Below are 16,449 nucleotides of genomic sequence, written 5' to 3' on the forward strand. Positions count from 1 at the left end.
CCAGCCCTCCAGAGACCTGGCATCTAGCAAAGCAATTCACCTTCTGGCTCATTCCTAGTCCGATGGCTTTGGGCAGCCTCCCTGCAGTGAGAGTTCCAAAGAAGTTGTAGATTGCATCTTTGACTTCAAGAGTGTCATATCTTCACGGATGCGACCAAGTGTATTCTTGTGCCCCAAAGTTGTGGAGGTTATCAAGCATCAAGGCCAGGAAGTATGCTGCAGAAAAGCCCAGTCTTTCTTGGGTGACAGGTGAAATAAGCGGTTTTTCTCATTGGAAAAGGGAGCCAACATCCCTTCTTGTCTGCGGGCTGCAATTGCCTTCCCTGGTTTGTCCCATCTGGTGATCAGTGAGTTTGGCAGGCATGAGAGGTCCTGGTTGGTGCATGATCCCAAAGTAGAGTCAAGCTGAGCCTAGGGGTAAAGGCTCAGGCAAAAAAGGAACAATTTAGGAGAAAATTAATTCCTCCCTGGAGAAATGATTTTTCTATTTAGAGATAAGAAAGATTCCACGTTGGTTTGTTGGTTTTCCCTCCATTATCTTCCCAGGATTTCATTCTGTTAGCTGAGCACAGAGCTGTCTTGAGAAGTCTCATGACTTGGGAGCTTCTTGTTCAGCTTCAGGCACCACACCAGGCCTGGGTGTCCTTGCAAACTCACTTTCTAATAGATTTCTTGGCAACAAAAATAACTATTTTCAATACCACCCGGTTGCAGGAAAATGCCAGCATCAGGAAGATAAATACTGTTCTACTCTATGGTTCTCTTTTCTACCCAAGCTTCTGTGCTAACCTGGTCTTGACCATTCTTGGCCCCAAATGATATGATGATAACAATGACCGTGAACACTACCATTACTAGAAAAATTGTCAGAAATGACAATTCATAAATACTAGTGGTGAATAAACATATAAAATATTTAGCATCACTTATAACCAAAGAGGAAAGAGGAGAAGGGATGTAGGGTAGACAAAACAAAATGACCAACAAATGGCTTACAATAGGCAGTTGGTTAAATTTGGAGACAATGACACATCTTAAAAATTTCTGTTTATTAAACAGTTTTTTTAATTGGCTTCATAAAATGTTCACAGGACACAAAACTATATATACAAAAATGTTCTTAACTTTAAAAACAAAAGCATTTACAAAGAAGAAAATACCAAAAACCAACAATATTTGTTTGGGGGTAGTAAAATTATGGATAATTTTAATTTTAATTTCCTCCAAATATTTTTCTGTAATTCTAATTTTCTAAAATAAATAGTCAGAAAAACCAAATGAAGATAAATTTTAAGAAAAAATAAATAAAAGGGCTATTAAAATTATACTACTCCACATTTTTTCCTACAGTGTAATTTTCACACACAAAAAAAGGATTGAGAAAATACTATTAGGAAGTCATCTAATGTTGATGTTGGCCTTTCTTTGCAAGAACATGATGTGATGTCAATAATACATTTTTCATGAAGCTGGGATTTAAATGGTTAGAAAGTCTCAGTTAACCTCAGGACCAGTTCCACGGTTTAATCATATTGTCTCTTTTGGCCACCAAGGCTAGAAGCATGTGGGTACAAGCACTGCCATTTCTTAATTAGTGTAAGTAGGCACATTTAAAGAACACAAATCCACTCTCTTCCCAGCCCTCTATCACTTTCAGCAGAAACGGGGGGGAAAAAAGAGGGAAAACCTGAAGAATCAGTGAGTTAAAATGAAAGAAAAGAAGGGAGGAAAGAACGGTGGGAGGGAGCCTTAGGAGAGCTTGGGATGCACACTGACATTTACTAAGTTCTCCCTCTGTGCTGGGCTCAATCCTAAGTGCCTTGCCTAGAAGATTCCATTCACTTTTATAGAACCCCTTGAGGGAGGTGATATTTTCCCCGCTTCACAGATGAAGACATTGAGTCTCAGAAAACTAACTTGCCCAAGATTACACGTGCTAATAAATGGTGGTGTTGGATTCAAACTTCCTTCCTAACTCAGTCTGAGAAGAAGTGTATATGTGTATACACACCGGGCATGTGAGTGCCCGGTGAACACGCCTTTGCCAGTGATGGAGTTTTCCCATGTAGTCATCTGGAGCTTGGAAAGGTGAACTGTCTCACCTGTGGCCACAGACACGGTGCCAGAACACCAACAACCTGATTACCAGTCCACTTAAATTTTTTTTGAGAACTTTTATTGACATATAATTGACATACAATAAACTGCATATAAGGTGTACTATTTGATTTATTTTCTTATTAGTAATGTATATATGGCAATCCCAATCTCCCAATTCATCCCACCCCAACCCGCCCCCCCCCACACTTTCCTCCCTTGGTGTCCATATGTTTGTTCTCTACATCTGTGTCTCTATTTCTGTCTTGCAAACCAGTTGATCTGTACCATTTTTCTATATTCCGCACATATGTGTTAATATACGATACTTATTTTTCTCTTTCTGACTTACCTCACTCTGTATGACAATCTCTAGGAGTCCACTTAAATTAATCGTAATTTGAATTCAAACTGGCCAGGCACAAACTTTGAAGTAAAAGTGCAGGCATTAGGTGCTGACAGCCATTACAGGAGAAAAGAGAGTTATAAAAAGCAAGGGAAAGTATGGAAGCTGATGCCTGTGAGGAGCGGGTTCAGGGGAGAACTTTGGGGTGTGCTGACCAGGAAGCGTCAACATCTCCCTGGTGGCTCCCAGAGGACCCAGGATCCCCACGTTCTCAAGATCTAGGAGTGGTTCCTGAAGGGGGACAGATCAGATGGTGTAACTGCCTCAGGACAAGGAGAGCTGAGAGAAGGTCTTTAGCATTTGGAGAGAAGCAGCAGCAAGTGGGATTGGGGAGAAAAATTCAGACTCAAGGAGCCAGACCAAAAAAATAGCTGGGAAAGGAAAGGATGGATTCTAAAACTTCCTAGTCCTGACCCAGGCTTCCTTGAGATATGTCCCAATATTGCTCACATCACTGTAAAGTCACTTCTCCAAATCAGTGACCTGACTTTGATGCTGCTAGAAGTCAACTTGCAGGAAGGGAGATGGAAAATAAAAAAGCAAGGCTGCAGCCCCAGGATCGTGGTCTCACGGAAGGTCATTGTGGTCTCCTTCTGCATCTTTTTAATTGTTTGTCACAAGACATGGAGCTCTCTTCTGTGTGAAAGCACCCATGGCAGCTAATGGTAGAAGCAGAAAACATCTCCATGGAAGCTATTTGATGAAGATAAAAATCAGTACATTTTAATCTTCGATGATCTTATGAATCTTCTGCAATGTTATAAGACTGTGAATTCTTCGAGGGCAAAATCCATGTTTATCCATCTTTGACTCTCCCATGGGACCTAACTAGGATAGCCTCTTGCTCACGAATATCAGTAGAATTAATGAGAGCCAGATACCTTTCTAAGGTTATCCTGGAGAACCTACAACCAATTACTGTATAGATATGGTTTGGTTTAGTTCTTCCTAAGTGCTTTCTCTGAATTTGTTGTGTTGAAATGCCTCAGTCATCTATTTCCCTCCTATCCGATAGGTGCCAAGAGATTTTTCCTTTGGTTGGTTTTCACCTTCCAAGGCCAAATCTAGTCATCAGAGAAATGACCCTGAGAAATTTAATAGGCTTTGCCATCTCTGTTTGATACAGAATGTTGGAAAAGATGGCAGAGCTAGACGCCTCCAATTGCAAACACAACCCAATTACAAGTAAGTCTACAAATGGGTCACTTTCTACTTTTCGTGTGTTGGTTGTTTCATATGAGGAATTGACACTTTTGGCCCTTCTTCAGTAAGACATATATTTCAAGTAGTTTTTGCACAAAGTTATAGATTAATCTGGCCAGATAGGAAACATAATGGACATGTAATGGTCTAGGAAACTAGATCATGGACAGAACCACTGCCATTTCCTGTCAATCTTCCCAGAGCCCACTGAAATGGCATCTACGTTCCTTATTTGTTTACTTTATGTATCAATATAGATTAAAGCTCATTTATACTTAACGTCCTTAGAGAGCCTCAAATTCCTAGAACACCGACCATGAGCCAGGTATTGTGCGGTGCCCTTTACACGTAACCCCTCCCGCTTGTAGTATTCCATTTGATACTAGAGGAAAGAGAATTTCACAGAAATTAAGCAGACTGAGGCCAAACCACTCTTAAGTAGCAGTTAGGATTTGAATGCAACTCTGTCGAAGTCCAAAGTTTTGCTCTTTCTACTAAACCACAGTGCCTTGGTCACATTCCTACTGGGATGGAAGGACTTTGCCATGTGATTTATTCATCCCCAAATTGCCCTTATTATGGAATCCTATCTAAGACTTTTACAAAAATCTAAATAAATCTTGAAGACTGTATTCTGCTTTTTGGAATCTAAATTTTGCTTCTCAAAGAAATTCATGGAGCCAAAGAGATGGTCAGTGGAATCCTTTGATCATCCCAACTCAGTCTCCATTGCATTCAGGAGCAAGGCCTCCAAGAAGGATTGAGCACAAGGTTGCTTTTTCACAAGACTCAGATACCATGCAACTATTTTCTCGCAGAGATGGGACAGCTGATCCAACATCTCTTTGAAATGACCCTTGAAGATATGAATCCAACAGAATAAACTAGACAAGGTTGCCCATTGTGTGGGACATTTATCATCTACTTCAAACATTTTTTCTTTTTTAGAATTATTTTTGAATTTATAAAAATAATAGGTTTATTGTAAAACATTGAAAAAATACAGAGGTACACATATGAACATGAACATCCTTATTTCTAGCCCTTTTCATTCACTCCTACCTCGGGATGTAACCACTGATTATACTAGATTGGATGCTACAAGATTTTTTGCCATGACTTCACAGCCTGCGCACCACCAACACACACACACACGCGCACACACACACACACACACACACGTGTTCACACACATAGTTATTATGTGGCTTTTCTTTTTTATAAAAATGAGAATTTACTCTGTATTTCATCTGCAATTTGCAACTGAATATGTCACGCAGAGATTTTTATGTCCTTCAGTCATAACTCTGTTAGCTTATTACTCAGAAATGGGAGTAACACTGTTCCCCGCCCACCCCCACCCCCCACACACACTTACCTTACAAGTTTGCCATGAGGATTAATCACATGTTAAAAGGCACTCAAGGATTTTTTTAAGAAAATGGTACCCAAGGTTTTGAGATGGCCACTGATGTATTATTTTATAAGGAGACATTCTACAGATTAGGTGGTGAGTTCTAAAGAGAGGAAGGACAAGCAAGTAATTTCTCGTTTTCCCACTCTGAATGGGACACTTCGTGATCTGCATATTATAGAGACATGAAAGTGAGGTCAGGCTTGGCAGGGAAATTGCTGGCTACAAGCTTTTAGGACAATTAAGAAACAGCAGGATCATTCTGGCACGAGCTTCAACCAGTTGGCAGAAAAATGCCTCTTCTGCTCCTACAGTGACTGGCAATTCTAAGTAAATGGCTAAAATTGCCTTTCATGTCTGTCGGCAACTTCTTTCTTGAAGTTTTTAAGTCTTGTTGAATTCTCTTTGATAATGGAGTATCTTCTCTATTAGGGCAAATCTGACATCTATAAGGTTTATTTCAACTCTAACAGGACAAAAATTCACTTGTTTCTAGAGTTAGGAATCCTTGCAACCTTGCTCAAGTCTAGAAATGAAATTTGTCCCTAAAAGTTTTCTTCTTTAAGGCTTTACTACCATATACAAAGACTATGCTTTACGTGATTGTGACATACTAATAAGAATTTTGAAATATTAAAAATAGCTCACAGACCCCTGTTATTATCTCTGGTGAAGTCCAAGGACTTGGAACCTTAGGTATGACATATTAACTTAAAATGTCCCTACTCACTTAAATTATAAGCTGTCAGTAAATATTATATTTCTTCCAACTTCAGTTTACAGTTCTCTCTGAAACTATGTTGCTCCTTCCACCCCTGATGCATAGCTAGGGCAGCTCCAATAATTGCTTGTCAGCTTGCTGCAGAAAGCCCGAGGTTGAGTGGCTGTGCGATGTAATGGTGAGCGTGGCCTTGGAGCTCCAACGGCTGGTCCAAAGCCAAGTTCTATCACATGTTTGCTTAGAGTCTTCCCAAAGTGGAGAAAATGGTGGCACCTACCTCATAAGGTTGTTGATAAAATTAATGTGTCTATATAATAAAGCATCTAGAACTGCCTGGACCATACAGTATTAGTTATGACTATACCTTTTATATTTAAGGCCACTCTCTTTAACTTCTGTCATTGGAATGAGTTCAGTAGCTATTTATGCTACTGAGTAAGGAAAACCTTCTCATCTCATTCTCTCTGTCATAATAAGAACAAAGAGGAAGAAGAGGATGTAAGTCCAGTTACACACTCTCTCTCCTAACATCAGTTCAGGTAAGAGTAAGGGCTTGAAGCCAGACTGCCTGGCTTGACTACCCACTAGCTTGTACCATGAACAAGTTTCTTTAATCTTCTGAGTCTCAGTTTTCACACTGGTATAAAGGGGGTAACAATCCCCACCCTGGTCATAGGGCTGTTGGGAAGACCCAGACAGAGTGAATAAAGCACTTACACATAGTAAGTGCTCATGTCGTTAGCTACTAAGTTGATTCAAGTGCAAAAGATACAAGGCCATCTACTGAGCACCTACTATGTGTCCACTCTAGGGACTTCACTTAACAATAACCCTACAAAGAACACTCACTATCTTCACCTAACTGAAAAGAAGATTAGGGCTTGGAAAGGATAAATGATGTGTAGCAGTTCTCATTGTTAGAAGGTGATGAAGCTGACTGCATCAAAAAGAATGAAATACCTAGGAATAAACCTACATAAGGAGATAAAAGACCTGTAATTGGAAAACTATAAGACACCAATGAAAGAAATTGAAGATCATATAAACAGATGGAAAGATATACCATATTCTTGAATTGGAAGAATGAATATTGTTAAAATGACCATACTACCCAAGGCAATCTACAGATTCAATACAATCCCTATCAAAATACCAATGGCATTTTCCACAGAACTAGAATAAATAATTTTAAAATTTATATGGAAACACAGAAGACCCTACATGACCAAAATAATCTTGAGAAAGAACAGAGCTAGAGGAATCAGTCTCCCTGACTTCAGACTATACTACAAAGCTACAGTCATCAAAACAGTATGGTACTGGCACAAAAACAGATGCATAGATCAATGGAACAGAATAGAGAGCACAGAAATAAACCCACACACTTAGAGTCAATTAATCTATGACAAAGGAGGCAAGAATATACAATGGAGAAGAGTCTCTTCAATAAGTGATGCTGGGAAAACTGGACAGCTACATATAAAAGAATGGAATTAGAGCATTCTCTAACACCATATACAAAACTAAACTCAAAATGGGTTAAAGACCTAAATGTAAGACTGGATACTATAAAATTCCTAGAGGAAAACATAGGCAGAACGCTCTTTGACATAAATTACAACACTGTTTTTTTGGGATCTGTCTCCTAAAGCAAGGGAAACAAAAGCAAAAGTAAACAAATGGGACCTAATTAAACTTAAAAAGTTTTTGCACAACAAAAGAATCAACAACAAAACTAAAAGACAAGCTTTTGAATCGGTCAAGATATTTGCAAATGATATGACCAATAATGGGTTAATATCCAACATATATAAATAACTCATACAACTCAACATCAAAAAAACAAAATGAAACAAAACAAACACGATTAAAAAACAGGCAAAGAACTGAATAGACATTTTCCCAAAGACGAAAAGCAGATGGCCAACAGGCACACAAAAAGTTGCTCAACATCACTAATCATCAGGAAAATGCAAATCAAATACCACCTCACACCTAATAGAATGGCTATCATCAAAAAGAACACAAATAATAAATACTGGTGAGGATGTGGAGAAAATGGAACCCTGGTACGCTGTTGATGGGAATATAAATTGGTGTGGCCACTATGGAAGACAGTATGAAGTTTTCTCAAAAAATTAAAAGTAGAACTACCACATGACCCAGCAATTCCACTCCTGGCTAAATATCAAAAACAAAACAAAACAAAACAAAACAAAAAAATCCAACTAAAACAAAACCAAAAAAATCCACCCAATTTGGACATGTACCACAATGTTCATAACAGCATTACTTACAATTGCCAAGGTGCGGAAACAACCTAAGTGTCAATCAACAGATGAATGGATAAAGAAGATGTGGTGTATATACACAATGGAAAACTACTCAGCCATAAAAAAGAATGAAATCTTGCCATTTGCAGCAATATGGATGGACCTGGAGGGCATTATGCTAAGTGAAATAAGGCAGACAGAGAATGACAATTATGTTATGATATCACTTATATGTGGAATCTAAAAAATACAACAAACTAGTGAATAAAACAAAAAACAAGCAGACTCACAGATGTAGAGCACAAACTAGTGGATACCAGTGGAGAGAGGGAAGAGGAGAGGGACAAAGCGGGGGGGGAGGGGGGTTATTACGGGATTATATGAAATCATGTGTGTGAAACTTTTAAAAATTGTAAGCACTACAGAATTTAAAGAATCTTTCATTCAATTATTAAAAAAAAAATAAAAATGAAGAGGGACTTCCCCAGCAGTCCACTGGTTAAGCCTCGCAATTTCACTGCAGGGGGTGCGGGTTTGATCCTTGTTGGAGAACTAAGCTCCTGTACGCTGTGCGGTATGGCAAAAAAGAAAACAAGAAAGAAGGCAGGGAGGGAGGGAGGGAAGGAAGGTAATGGAGCTGAAATGTGAACCCAGGTCTCCCAAATCACAGGCTGGTGTATTTGTTTCTATTTGACTGCGCCAAATCTTATTTGCGGTATATGGGACCCTTTAGTTGCAACATGTGGGATCTAGTTCCCTGACCAGGGACTGAACCTGGGCCCCTGCATTGGAAGCACCGCTTCTTAACCACTGGACCACCAGGGAAGTCCCACAGTGTAGGCTAGTGTTTTTAACTCTATATACCTGGGTATCTCCCTGTGCTATGAATATGTGGTTGACTCAAGGACTCTCAGGGTCAGTTAATAACCAGGGTGGAGGGGTTTTTAGTCCCTGACTTCTTACTGCTAGAAATCTTTTCAATTATTTTTTAATGACAAACACATGTGTAAACATACAACCTACTTGTAACAGTTAAAGGATTTAACATAATTTTTCCATAATCATACTCTTGGGTTCTTTCCCCTCAAAGTTTCACAGACTTTCAAAAATGTCTAAATGACCCTCTGAAAGTTTTCAACCAGGAGAATTTTCCCTTTTCCATTGATTCTAAAACAGCTAGTTGACTCCTCTCCTTCCTGGAAACCTTTTTAAGTCATTACAAACAGCATTTATCTTTATAGTTCTCAAGTGACCTTTAGTGCAAACATCTCTTTCTTCTTCCTGGGATGGGTTCTGACATCATTCTTTGGGAACACAAAGGCTTCCACTAGATTGATTTATCCTGCTGAGGCTTTGGAAAGGGTCTCTTCTTCACTGACCATGTCTTAATTCAAACTTTGGGGGAAAAATATTTAGCAATGCTTCTCTTCTCCTAGTTTTCCTTGACGTTATTTTTTTAAAAAGTCAGTTATTCTAACCTCTACTTGGAAGACTTTATTGTCCCCAGTCAAAAGTATGGCTTTGTATCTTTTAGCCAATTATTTCTTATCTTTGGCTACTTCTGCTCTTTTTTAATTCAAATCAGCCAGCATCTGTTCCCAGGATTCGGTGCCAAGGTGCCACCCAGCCCAGAGAAACAAATCTTTGATCTTTTTCTTTTGCCTTTTCTTGGTACCACACATTAGTTATCATCTCAAAGTCTCCCACATTTTCATGTTTCCCTTCACAAAGTTACTTGGGATTTTAAAAAGAAAACTTTAAAAGGACAGCTAAGAAGAAGCTTATTCGTATTAAATGCTGAATGAAGGTAGCCAAAAGCTCTGTGATTTTCTCTGACTTTGCTCCCTCCTGCCTAGATGTTGTGTGGCTTAGTGGGGAGACGCTTGCCAATTTAGCACAGAGCAGAGGGGTTTTCAATATCGGCTCCTCCCACGTCGTGGGTCCTGGTAAGTTTCCCAGGTAGCTCTTTCATGTCCTGGGCATAACGGTGGAGGCCACTTCTGTAGGCCAAAATTAATGTCAGGAGAGCGACTCAGCAACACTTTTCTTACCAAGAATAGTCTCATACTTGCAGTTACTTTTCCTTAGCTTCCTGGGGCAAACAGGTCCCCCTTCAACAGAGCCAACAATGGCTTTGCAGTTTTACACTGACATGGAATTTTGGTCCAACTTTTAAAGAAAATCTATTTATGTGTGTGATTCTTCTGAATTCTAAATCACAGTTACAGGCATTTTTAAAGTGAGAGTTATGTAACACACATACGATGGAATAAAACTGTTTTGAAAAGTGCTGAAAAGGACTTTTCAGTTACTCAGTCATTTAATCAACATTTATCTAATGCCTACTCTGTGTTAGATGCTACATTAGACCCCAGCAACACAGCAGCAGGGAAAACCAGACACAGGCCCTGTCTACCTGAGGCTTACAGCCCAGCTATATCTTCTGCTAACACAACAGCAGTTTGTATGTGAGTTGTGGCTATTCTTAGGCTTAGAGCTTGTCACTTGCCTTGAAACCACGTAAAAAGGGTAATTCCCAGGGAAATACCACGTGAAAAGACTCTGTGATTCCCAGGGAGACTTTATCTCCAGGGCATTTATTTAAGGAGTTGATTTTTTTAACCCAGAGCCATGCATGTGAATAAATTAATCCCCTCTACAGTGCAGAGAGTGGTGGTCAGTATAAAATAAGGGTTGGCAAACTATAGCCTGTGGGCCAAATCCAGTCCACCGCCTGTGTTTGTATGGCCTGAAAGCTAAGAGTAGTTTTGACATTTTTCAATGCTTGAAAAAAAAAATTAAGAATAATATTTTGCGCCATCTGAAAACTATATGAAATTCAGATTTCAGTGTCCATAATATTGTTTCATTGGCACACAGCAGTGCCCATGTGCTTGGGTACTGTCTCTGGCTGCTTTTGTGCTACAATGGCAATGTTGGAGAATTGCACCAGAGACCATATAGTCTGCAAAACCTAAAGTATTCTTTATCCAGCCCTTTAAAAAAAATATTTTCTGACCTCTGGTCTAGAAGACTTTCTGGTGGTGACTTCACACTGCATGGCTGTAGGTGTCTGCTGAGAGGCTGAGAGACCCACTGACCCCAAACAACCTTTTCCCTCTATAATAGGGAAAAGGTATTAGAAAAAACAGCAGGAACTTCCCTGGTGGTGCAGTGGTTAAGACTCCATGCTCCCAATGCAGGGGGCCCAGGTCTGATCCCTGGTCATGGAATAGTTCCCACATGCATGCCACAACTAAGAGTTTGCATGCTGCAACTAAGGAGCCAGTAAGCACAACTAAGGAGCCTGCCTGTTGCAACTAAGACCCAGTGCAACCAAATTAATTAATTGATTAATTAATTAATTAAATTTTTCTTAAAAAAAAGAAGAAGAAACAGAGAATGACAGGTTCGAATTTTCTTAAGTCACAGACTTGGGTAGGCAAGAAATATAACTATTTTTTGTAATGAAACAATGTGCTAAGTGTCAGAACATGCAATTATAATCATTTCTGCAAAACCTTTGTGCTTTCTCATTTCTCAATCTTTTCATCTCAAAGTTCAGTTAATCCTGGATTTTCTCGACTGTCCTTCTCCCCTAGCATGCAGAACCTACATGGCATCCTGGCAAAGTCTGCCTTTCTTGAGATATATCCCATCTCTGGTTGCTGGCATCCCAGGGGTGTCCATGACACATCTGGTCTGGCTGCTTTCAGGTCCATTGTCCTTTTGTTACTCCTGCAAGATATTTGCAGGGTCGATCAGCACTCAGCTTCTCCTGGACCCTTCTGGAAACTTACATGGTGCCTCCAAGTTTTCTCCGGGGCTGCTGGTGATCAGTAGAGAACCCCAGGATGCCGGAATGGGAACTAGGCCTGTGTGATAGTGTCCTTGCACTTGATAACATCCTCCTCCCTCTTCACACAGCCAACTTCTCAGATGGAAACCACCCCCAGGCCTGCAGCTGCCCCATGGGCAGGGGTGGTGAAGAGCTGGATGGGTTCTCTTTCAGGGCTGCGCTCTGAGGCAGGCAGGGAGGAGCAGGCCTCTGCTCGATAGGCCTTTCAGAAAGGAGCCTGTTTGTCTTTCCCAGCTCCGTGCAGGTTCCAGCCAGCTCCAGTCAGGCCTACTGGCTCTGTTTGATTCAGCAACTTCGAGCTCCGGTTAGGCCAGATGGAAAATCAGTCCTGGAAAAACGAAAATGTGAAACACCAAGGTAGAGAAGGTCATTCACCCACTCATAAATCTAAACACACTAAGTCCATTGAAGGACTTGCCAGGAAAATGTTATTTTCAGTTTTCTCTGTGGGTTCAATTTATCTTTACTGCTAAGTAGTCAAGTTGAATTAGTTCCAGAACCAGATACAATTCGACCCTTTTTCCTTGAAGGGAGTTACCCCCATTTCCCTGTCAGGGACCTGGCTACCTCGTCGCAAGGACTGGCACTTCCCAAGTGAAGACTCGTATAAGATCTTCATTTTAGATACCCGAATTCAGAGCCACTTACGTTTCCTTTTCTCAGATTCATGTCATTGGCTCTTCTCTGCTACTTCTCACCAAGGATGAGAAACAGTTACTCAAGATTGCACTTTATTTTTCCAGGTTTTGCTTTCTGAAGATGGTAATTTTTCTGCATCTTCTGAGCCACCTTGGCCTGAAACACAGCCTCATCTATCACTCAGACCATTCGACTTTAGAATTTTGAAAGACACATTATAGACTGGATTACAAGGAGGGACATACCTGTCCAGCCAACTTGGGTGGCCAAGTTGACCCAGGTGTCAATGGGGTAGTTTACCGTAATTACGAGTAAGGACAAAATATATGTCGTAGAGCATTCGCCAAGCTTTTATTGACAAGAACCATAGTCTCCACCCTCTGAAGATAGGAGCAGAGTGGAAGAGAGCATTCCAGAAGTGTTTCCCATCTGAATGGCACAGTGGAAACTGACTGTACCATTTTCCATAGGGAAACTACTTATTTCTCCACATGGGTTGCATAAATAAGGACAGGTGTCCTCGCGGATCCCTTCAGGACAGAGTGAGAGAAACCTCTTTCTCAAACTCCCTGTGCCAGTCTTGATACACGATCACACATCCTTTGATATGCTTCCTTTCAAGACGTGGGGCTTCGCTCCCCTCCCTTTGACTTAGTAACTGGACTTAGTAACTCACTTCTGATGAATAGAACATGGCAGGTGTGCCCTTCTGTCACTTACAGAGGCTTGAACATAAAAGGTACTGTGGATTCCTCCTCGCTCGCTCTCTCTGGTCACTTGCTCTGGAAGATGCCAGCTGTCATGTCACGAGAACACGTAAGCGGTCCTATGGAGAGGCCCACGTGGTGAGGAGCTGAGGTCACCTGCCAACCAGTGATGAGGAGCTGTGGCCTCCTGCCAGCAGCCACGTGAGTGAGCCATGCTGGAAGCAAATTCTTCAGCCCCAGTTAAATCTCTGGACGACATAGTCCTGGCCAACATTTTGATGGTGACACCGTGAGACACCCTGAGTCAGAGCCACACAGCTAAGCTGTTCACAAGTTCCTGACCCACAGAAGCTGTGAGATAATAAATGTTTGTTGCTTTAAGCTATTAAGTCTTAGAGTAATTTGTTATGCAGCAATAGATAATAAAGTTCCCCTTTGAGAATATTTCATTGTGGTAAAAATTGTAGCATATGTGTTACTTATGACCTTCATGTTTACTGGTCATAAGAAATAACTAGTCAGCTTTCAAAAGGAATAGAGCTGATAAAATAAATTACCCTACTGGCTTATACCTGAGCTGCCTGAACTTGACCAAACATGTTCCTAGGTAATTGAGTGGATACGCTCAGATATGCCTCCACGTGGCTCACTTGAACGGACAAAGGGGAAGGAGGGTCCAGGTTTACCAATGCTACTTCACTGTGATAGCAGAGTCAGGGCAATATTGTGATGGTTTTACAATATGCCTGCACATTCTTTGACACGTCTCCCTCTGAGAGCAGTGTGTCTCTGTCCCCTCACATGGAATCTGGGTCACCCACACTGACTTGTTTATCACCACTAGATGGTTCAGCTGACAGCCCCAGCTAAAGCCCCAGCTGACAGGCAGTATCAACTACCAGCCACAAGCGTGAAGACACTTCCCAGTGATTTCTGCCCCCAACCGGCAAGGCACTCCCAGCTGTCAAGTCACCCCCAGCTTGGGTCTCCCAACTCGAGGCCCCGATGTCATGGAGCGGAATCCCACGAGCATCACAACATGGTTGTTTGATGCCACTAAGGTTTGGGGTGGCTTGTTACGTAGCCGTAGTAACCAGGACAGGCGGAAAACGGTGTTCTTCCTCTTTCAACTTAGTTGAGTACAATCCAATTCGGAGACAAGAACTAATTAGCCAACTGAGTTTCAGTGACGGCCTTTAGTGGACTTCACTTCAGGGCAAAATATAAGGTTCAGTAGGAGGGTGGTGACAGGAGAGACCGGGTGGAGAGACACTATGGTTTCTACTCTGTTGTAGTTTTTGTTGAACATTGACGTTATCTGAGGAGAATATTAAAAAGCCGGGTAGGCGGATGTGTTGAGATAGAAACAGTGAACATAAATTTCATCCTAGAGGCTTCCCTCCCCAACCCCCCACCTCACCCCCCACCCTGCCCCCGGTTAAAAAAAATTTGCAATTGTGAAAAATTCCAAACACAGAGAACTACATCTAAGTATTCAACTACCCAGAACTCATCCAAGGTTAACATTTTTGCAGATATTTTCTTCAAATCTATTTTGAAATAAGAAAGTAGCAGTTAGCTACAGTTAGTACTCCCCACTCCCACTTAATTCCAATTTACCCCATCCCAGAGGCAGCCACTATCCTGAAGTTCGTGTTTCTTCCTTGCCTCTGCCTTTTAATTAAGAACAAAGAGTTCTGAGTTATCTTACAGCTGCATTTTTTTGAGAGCCAGTTTTAATGATATTGTCATCAACATATAAGTTGATTTGGTTAAGACACAAAAGACAAACGCTTGCTTTCTCACTAATGGTTGAAATTCCTAGGATACATGCTCTCCATCTAGTGGTAAAAATGGGATAACCGTAGGTGCATATATGTCTGATGTAGAGGAATGAACACATATAAAGTGACTTCTATGGACAGGACGCTCTTCTAGACTCTGTGAAGAATCCAAAGATGAACAGTACACAGACTCAGTATACAGACTCTGGCCTTCAGGGTTCATAATCTGTAGAATATTTACCATGTGCTCAACAACCATATGAGGAGTGTGGAGGCTCAGAGAGGCCGAGGAACTTTCTTAAGGTCATACAACTAGTGAGAGGCAGAATGGCAATCCAAACTCTTACCATTCTGACTGCAAAGCCCATTCTCTAAACTGCAAACCTGACAGTACTTTAACATGTTATTTTTATAGTAAAACAAATATAGATTTCTTATGAAGCAGAATGCAAATTTTGATGAATTGTAAGGCTTAAAGAGAAGAGACTTCAAATAAACTTGGCCTGTTTCTTGGGTGGCCCCATCACCTCAAATTTAGGAATTTCTGCCTTTAGGGGGCCCTGGGGAAAAACTTTGAGAAGTTCTGCCTGGGGACAACCTTTTAGCATAGAGCAGGAAGTTGTTCAGAGAGGGGAACAGGGCACTTGAAAGACCACGAGCAGCCATGATGTTAAATGGGCACTGACCAATCAGACCAGACACTGGACACAGCAACCAGCTTAGCCACGACTAAGCTTATCTATCCTAGATAAGGGAAAAGTATCAAAAGAAGGGTGAGGGCTTAATAAAGGATCCACTGGAAGTTCCCTTAACACGGCCCACACCTGTTCTTCCTCTTCTAATCTCCTGCCCCCATTAGTGTCCCAAGTGAGAAACCTTGATGTTATCCTCCACTTGATTTCTCGATTGGACTAGAATCCAATCTTGATTTCTTCTGCTTATCTCATTAGTTCCCTGGTCCCACTTTGAGGGATACAGAGAGAATATGGTGTGCTTGGGGCAAAAAGACAAGAAGGTATGAGTCCATTGGAAAGGGAATTTTCTGGATGGAAGAACAGGACAGAATTAGTATGGGCATGGTTTGGGCAAAGAAGGTGGTCATCCCATAGTGGACGAGGAGGTGAGAACAAGAAGGTAAACTCAGAGAGCTAATCAGAGGTCAGGCTGTGGAGGTCATGGAAGGCCTGCTGCATGGCTTATGGTTAAGTGCAGTTGGGAGCTGGGCAGGATTTTAGGCAGTAGGGAGGGGCACGTGACAAGATATGATCTGTGTTGTCTAAAGATCACTCTGGCTGTGACAATGAATTCTAGGATGGCAAGACTGGAATTAGGGAGACAAAGAGCTT

This window comes from Hippopotamus amphibius, chromosome 5 (genome assembly GCF_030028045.1).
Source record: "Hippopotamus amphibius kiboko isolate mHipAmp2 chromosome 5, mHipAmp2.hap2, whole genome shotgun sequence".
NCBI lineage: Eukaryota > Metazoa > Chordata > Mammalia > Artiodactyla > Hippopotamidae > Hippopotamus > Hippopotamus amphibius.